An 8,188-nucleotide genomic window follows, 5' to 3' on the forward strand; every position below is an offset into this window, starting at 1 on the left:
ATTTATAGTGACTGTTGGAGGGGTTACACCACAGAGGAACTGCAACGTGCAGGGTTTTACCATGCACAAGTGAACCATAGGTTCAATTTTGTGGATCCTACAACAGGCGTGCATACGCTAAATATCGAGCACATGTGGGGCGCGTGCAAGTGGCGCAATAAGCGTCAGAGGGGTACGGCACGCCACACGTTGAAGTCGTACCTCCAAGAATTTATTTGGAGGCAAACATTGGGTAGGGAGAACACTTTTGAAAGAGCCCTGTTCGCACTGACCCTCCTTCCTAAAGAGGACTAATGTTTTCATTATTATGTTTTCATTGTAAATTATTATTAATTATTCTTCATATAATATTTCAGTAAAAATTATATTTCTTTGTTAACACATGTCGTCATTACTGTCTCAGATGTATGATATGGATGGTGTGAATGTGTTCCTAAAACCCCCCCGTTATCCGAGCCCCGCAAGGGGTGGCAGAACGCGTCCTCCGACCTTTTCATACCCCCACTATCCATGTCGGCGTGGAGTTAATTTTATATAGTGTGGCGAGCGCAGCACTATAGACAGTACGCGATGCGATACTATGCAATATTTAATCGCATCGTGTACCGTCTACAGTGCTGTGCGATGCGTGCGATATGATAGGAATATTTAAGTGTATCGCAATGCATCACACGCATCGCACAGCACTGTAGACGGTGCACGATGCGATGCGATGGGATTTCACTACGCAGAATAGCCCACTAAGCTATTTGCTTAGTGGGCGCCGTGCTAGGAAACAAGTACACATTATGGTGTTTGGCATAATACGTAATGGAGATTATGGTGTGAGGCTTAACATGTAATGGGCATTATGGAGTACATTTTTAATGCGCGCCTTTGGCACGCAATGCCCCTATTTATGAAGCATATTGTGCATTTTTGCTCAATCTGTAGTGTGTATTTTCAAATCAAATCAATCAAATTTATTTATTTGTCACATACAAAGTCATACATAGTAGAATATGTAGTGAAATGCTTATACAACTGTCCTACTTTACGTTAGAATAAGTAGATCGGCTGAGTAAGAGTGTAGAGAGAGAGAGAGATTGTGTGCGGTAGGTCTAGTAGAAGGAAGGAAAGTCCGGGTACTAGGAGGTCTGGTTGAGGGCTCTAATGGCCTGCGGGAAGAAGCTCCTTCTCATTCATTCTGTGTTTGCCTTCAATGAGCGGTAGCGTTTCCTTGATTTTGGCTCAATCTGTGTGGCATAACGTGAATTTTGGCTCAGTCAGTGTGAATTTTGGCTCATTCCATGTGGCATAAGAGGCAAGTACAGTATAAGGGGGTTACTATTGTGTTGCATGATTTGTATAAGGGGTATATGGTGTGGTAAACTTAGGTGACCACATAAAAGGTGCTGAAATGTTGTCTACCAAGTTTCTGTTTTCAGTATTTTTTTTATGACTGGAATGCCGCCTCATCCCGCAAGTATCTTAGGACATCAACGTCCTGTGGGTGCTCCCGCCAATATATCTCCCTGCATTTTTCTTATGTCAGCCCCCTGCCTTTTCCAGGCATATATAATTAGTTGAAAGTATTTACACAAATAGAGACACACCCATGAGCAGACCACCCAACCAGAACACTGGTCACGCCCCCCACATTATTAGGTGCTGGCCACACCCCTATTATTGCGCATAATAGGCCCTTGATCATTTTCAACTCCAGGCCCATTTAGACCTTAATCTGGCTCTGCAGACAGGCATTATGATGCTCTGGCCTAGACTGTCTGTGCACCATGTCCTTTAGACCAGTCAGGTAATTCTAAAATTGCCTATACTAGTGGTTCCCAATGACGGTCCTCAAGTACCCCTAAAGGGGCGTACACACGGTGCAATGTACTTTCTACTCCAGGCCTGGCCAACCTGTGGCTCTCCAGATGTTGTCAAACTACAAATGCCATCATGCCTTGCCACAGTTTTGCTATAAGGGAGTGTTAAAACTGTGGCAAGGCATGCTGGGATCTGTAGTTTCACAACATCTGGAGAGCCACAGGTCGGCCTGTCCTGTTCTACTCGATACCGATCTAATTGCATAGATCTGTAATATACAGTATAGTCTTACCTACACAGTCTATTTTTCTAGTCTATTAGATTTTGAAGCCGTTGGGCCACGCATCGGGACCAAATAAAAATCAAATGCGTGCTATTTTGATTTGATTTTGCTTATGTAAGCTTAGTCTCACTGGCAATATGCTATCTCTGTGGTAAATGAAGGGCTGTTCTGAGGTACAGAAGTGTATTAGATACCTCACTTTCAAACTGGAGATAGCTGCTTCCAACCTCCTGAACAATGTGTCTGCTTACAATGGCAGGGCTATGTACCGTAAGATGCTGTATTCACACACCTGTGCCTCACTATGCAGAATACTTAATTCAGTATCGCAGGGAACATGAACAAAGCGAATCCTACTCCACTTTATTACTTCTGCCTCAGAAAATTTCTCTCAGCCTGCCCCTGTCAGCAGAGCTGGACCCAGGGGCGTAGGGAGGGTAAAGCATGAGCTCTGGGCGCTGAAATATCACAGGGCGCTGGAGCTGTGCAACTCAAGCTCTGCCGCTGGCCCCCCCGCCCTGCTTGCTCAGTCCCCCACTTGATTCCCTGCTGTGCCCGCTAGAGTACGCTGCTATTATCAAATAAAGTCTTGCGCTGGACCGCTAGCCAATAGGTGCTTGGGGTCCAGCAGCCAATCAGAAGCAGCGTTGGCTGCTGGAATGTGAGAGCCTATTGGCTAGCAGTCCAACAGGAGACTTGGGAATTGAAAATAGCAGCGGGGAGCGGAAGAGGTGGGCGGGTGGGGGAGCGGGCTGCATTCCCTCATGGCAACGAGCAATTTCAGTCCCCCTTGGCAACGAGCAATTTCAGTCCCCCTTGGCAATGAGCAATTTCAGTGCCCTTTGGCATTAAGCATGAAGCCCCTGGCATCAAGCATGAAGTTCCTAACAATGAGCATGTAGGTAAGTGGCACTTATGTGTCAAATGTGTAATGGGCATTACGATTTGTTATTAGTATGTAATGGGCATGGGCATCATGTATGGCCTTATGTGTAATTGGCATTATGGCATGTAGCATAATGTAATGGGTATTACAAAGTTAGCTAAAATGTGCAAAGGGCATTACGGTGTGTGGTATAATGTTAGGCCGTGCATACTTTTCCCTGTGCAAGAGCCCCGCCTACTACAAATCAGGGGGGGGAGGGGGGGTTGCGAAACATGCCTTTGCTTCGGGCACTGTGGCACCTAGCTACATCCCTGGCTGGCCCTTAACAGTTTGATGCCCTAGGCAAGATTTTGGCTGGTGCCCCAATAACACCGTCACCACTTCTGACCCAGCACAGCACTAATTACCCAGCAGCACAGATCACAGCAGAAGGCAGAAACACCCATCACCCCACATCCCTAACAATCTTTATCAACAAAGCTGTAACTAGACATGTTGGTGCCCTGTGCCATCATGAACCCTATATCTTAAATAGGGACATGTTCCAGAAAGGGGTGTCATCTTTCTGGGAAGGGACATGGTCACACAATAGTTCCAAATCAAATTATGTCATACAGTACAGCACATGACAGTGTCCCTTATTCACGATATGTCACACAGTAGCGTCCCTTAATCACATAAAATGACATTTAATTTTCTTTATTAATGCTGGCAATCAAGGAAATCCAGCCATAGGCTTGGAATCAATGCCCCATGGCTTCCTAAATGCCCTAGGCGTTTGCCTAGTTTGCCTATGCCTAGGGCAGGCGCTGCCTGCCAGTGCAGTCCAGCTCTTTCCCTAACATGGCCGCTTTCAACCTCAGGAGACTGTTTTTCCCTAACTGACTGCCTCAGCAAGCTGCAGCCAGTCCCAGCAGCTTCAAAAGTCATGTGACCTGTTACTAACTGCTTGTGCAGCTGCCAAGGCTGATGGGATTTATCCACCTGTGTACATGTGCACTAGTTATATACATATACACATATGAAATAATAATTCATGCAAAAGAAACATAGGCTAGCATCACCACCATTACTCTTCTAAGTTGTTGGGGTGCCACAATTGCAATGGCAGACTATGGGGCAGATGTATTAAGCAGCAATAAGTGATTTTTCTGCACTAACTCTAGTAAAAGCTGTATTTTATCGGCTTATTTAATGTATGAAAGGCAGTGTTAATGTCTGCCTGAGGCAGCCCTGAGCTTAGTGTTCAGGTGCTGTCCTCCTGGTTTTAGTAATAGCTTTTTTTAAGTTAAGATGTGTACACACGGGGCAATTTAACCATTTATCGCTGGCTAAATGGTTGCTAAGCGACCATATCGCGTTGTGGGAGATAAATCTCTTGCAGCGCGCTCCCACAGCCAGTCCTTAATGGTCGCAGGTGCATCATCCTGCGATTGTGGCTAAGAATTGCTGGTTTCTAGTCAAAGTGAGGTAGAGACAGAATAGCTAGCAATTTTCAGAAAAATAACTGTTCTAGATCGCTTAAGCTCCATATACACTAGGTGATAATGATATTGGTCAGAGCGATATTGTGACCAATATCACATAGCGTGTACATTTCATTGTTAACGAAGTGAGCAAATTCTATGAAAGCTAGTCTTCTACATTGTGATTGCCTTTGTGTTTGTGCATGTGTGAGAGAGAAAGAGATGTAGTTTCACTCGCTTCCAGCAGATTGCAGTGTTTGAGAGAGAGAGGATATATCTATCCTTTAGAAATATTAATATACATATATGTATAGTGTGCAACGAGCACTGCAACCTTATAAGTAATATACAAGTTTTTCAACCAGTGAAAATAATAATACACAGAAACTATCACTCCAAGAAAATACAAGGGGCTGCAAGAGCTTTCAGAGTGCTCCGTTTCTCCAATGGAGCTGGGTAGAATATTTCTCAAGCGTAAAGTCCTTGCGCATTCAGGCCAGTATTCAATGCCTCAGATTCGCCGTTTTTTTCAGTGAATCTGCCAATTCGCTGGGTGAACGGCGAATTTTCTGTCAGAAAAAACAATTCGCCATATTCTATGGAGGCAATTCGCCATAAATGAACAACGAATGTCTGCCGATTCGCCGAAAATGATTCTCCGCAATTCGCCTGTGATTTTCAATGGGGTTTTTAGTGGAATTCGCCGACAGTGTATTCAATGCTAAATTCGAGTGCTGCATTCTCCATTGAAATTCGCCATGATTCTCCATTTAGCATTCGGCAGCTTTTTATGGAGAATTGTTATGTGTACTTGGAAAATAAATGTTTTCTTTTCTTTTTTTAATGTAAAAAAAAAAAAGTTTTCATTTTATTTGAAGGGTCTTGCTTTTTTTGCACATAACAAGCACCTCTTTATTTTATTAGGTAGGGATGCAGGTGCCATCAGCTGACAATGGAAGGCAACATATGCACTCCTGACACTGCAGTGAGGGGGCCGTGTAATGCAGGCAGAAAGCCTAGCTCCTGCAGCCCTAGCAGACGTCCCACTGGTAAAGGCATGCTGCTACTTTTAGTTCTACCACAGCTGCCGCTCTCCCTCCCCTGCCTCTCTCCTTCCCCTGCCTCGTACACGTACAGCCCCAGCAGCAGCAGCGAGAGTAGGAGGGGAGAGAGCCCGGACACAGACAGCCAGGCAGCCGGGCGGAATGAGATAAAATAATTTGTGCAGCCGGGGACTGGAGTCTGCCTGGTCCTGTGCGCACAGGTATCGGGAGCCCATGCAGCGGGGCTGGGGTACAATACCACCCCCCTGCAATAGTTCTCCGGCAGCCTGTTCATTACAGTGCAGACCTCTGTGGAGGGGAAAGGGGGGGCGCCTGGAGGAAAATGACGCTCAGCAGCCTGGGACACCCCCGACACAGCGCCGCTCTGCTCCACGATCCAGAAGGGCAACAGGCGGGACACTGACCTGCCTCTGCCTCAGCAGCTAGGGAGAGACGGCTCCAGCAGCAGTAGCAGACCTCCAGCAGCCCCAGCGCGATGATAGCAGATGTCAGCGCTGGAGCCGGAGGTCTGCTACTGATGTTGCTGCTGGACGCGTGCTCAGGCTCCCAGCGGCATTAGTGTGATCCCCCGCCGTGACTCCGCTCACGGAAGCAGGGGAGAGCAATTCGCTATGGGGGGTAATTTTCGCTGTCAGGGGCTGAGAGCCCCTGACGCATTAAATAGAGGGGACGGGCGGCTGCCGGCGAATCTCGCAGCAGGGAGATTCCAAGGCGAAAGGGCAGCGAATCCTACACAGGATTCGCTGCCGCCCACGACCCCCGGCCATTGAATACTGGCCATAGTGTTAATTATGCAGTGAGTGGGTATCCTTAAAAAGTGTGTTAAAGATTACGTGCCGGCCCAATTTCTTTTACTTTCTGGTACGTATTCTTTGACACCCACTTTTTAAGGTATGGTTTTCGTGGCAGGGGCTGCATTCCACATGAAGATAGTGTAGAGGATTTGGTCCTGGTTTTAGAGCCGCAACAGCAGCATCATGGACACTGATGTGTTATGGTTGGGCTGATTAACAGCACTTGAGCTCCCCTGTTATAAGTGTTTCCATGACAGAGGGTCATGGTTCTTGATGGTGGAATATCTACCCAAGTGATAGGCCGGGGTGTGGGCTACAATAGGGACCACTGGAGCTTTTTTGTACTATGTTGGGATATCTGTATGCTGCAATGCTGTAACCAATCTTGCTGTGCTGACTACTACTGAAACATCATTGTCACTTTTTATTAAATAAAATAAACATTTTAAATTCTCATGGTTTGATTAAAATGTATTAGTATAAACACCCATTGCTAATAGACAATGAAGTGACATAACAGAAAGTGGGACAGAAGAGAAAGAGAGGGAGAGAGAGAAAGGGGGGGGGGGGCGGGTGCGATACAGGTGAGACTGAGAGAGACAGAAGAGAGAGAGGTCAAGACAAGAGAGAGCGAGAGGAGGAGCGAGACATAAGAGAAAGAGAGAGAGCAAGAAAAGAGGGTGATACATGAGAGAGGGGGAGCGAGAAAGGATAGAGAGCGAGGGAGCAAGACAGAAGAGAGAAAGGGAGGGAGACAGAAGAGAGAGCGAGAGGAGCTAGACAGAAGAGAGGAGAAGCGAGACATGAGAGAGAGAGTGAGAGAGAGCGCAAGACAGGAGAGAGAGCTAGAGAAAGAAGAGAGATTGGGTGTGAGACATGAGAGAGAGAGCGAGACATGAGAGAGAGGGGGAGTGAGACAGAATAGAGAGGGAGCGAGACATGAGAGAGGGAGCGAGACAGAAAAGAGAGAGACAGGATAGAGGGGTGAGCAACACAGAAGAGACAGCAGAGAGAGGGATCATGAAAAATGAGAGAAGAAAGAGAGAGAGAGAGCATGACAGAAGAGAGAGAGGGAGGGATGGAGCGAGACACGAGAGAGGGAGAGACAGAAGAGAGAGAGTGAAAGAAGAGAGAGATGGAGTGACAGTAGAGAGAGTGACAGAAAAAAGAGAGGGTGTGACAGAAGAGAGAGAGAGTGACAGAGGAGAGACATGAGAGAGATGGTGATGAGTGAGACAGATGATACAATGCTGCACTCCACAGACAATACCTAAGATTTCCTCCGAAGCCATACTGCTGGGGAAGCTTCTGCCATGGCCAGCAGAATGGGGAGCTGCCGGAGGCAGGGGAGAAGGGAAGTAGCTGTAGCAGCTGAGGGAGGGTGAAGCAGCTGCCACAGCCTGGTGGAGGGGAAGCAGCAGCTGCTGCAGCCAGGGGAAGGGGACTCAGCAGCTGCGGGAAAAGCTACATCAGGATACAGGGTGTCACAGAGCAGCTTCCGCGGCCAGGGGGGCCACCAGGAAGCTGCAGCCGGATGCAGGGGGACAGGGAAAAATGGAGCAGCTGCCATGGGGAAGGTGAGGGAGAACGGGGGGCTACATTGTGACTGTCAACCTTCCCATTGTTAACCTAATGCATGTATCAGCCTTATGACACGGTCAACCTAAAGCCATGTCGACCTTTTGAATGTGTCAACCTAAGGCCTGTCGACCTTCAGTGGTCAGCCCAATGTGGATAGCATCAGAACTGGCAACAGAAATCTTGGGCCCCATACACTATCTCTGGGCCCCCCGCCACTCCCCTCAAACGCTATCACCCCTATGCTGGAACATAAACTGGATGCACTGCAACCTGTGATCTAACAGACTGATGCCCTCACCCCGTGG

This window comes from Crinia signifera, chromosome 7 (genome assembly GCF_055691185.1).
Source record: "Crinia signifera chromosome 7, ASM5569118v1, whole genome shotgun sequence".
NCBI classification, from domain to species: domain Eukaryota; kingdom Metazoa; phylum Chordata; class Amphibia; order Anura; family Myobatrachidae; genus Crinia; species Crinia signifera.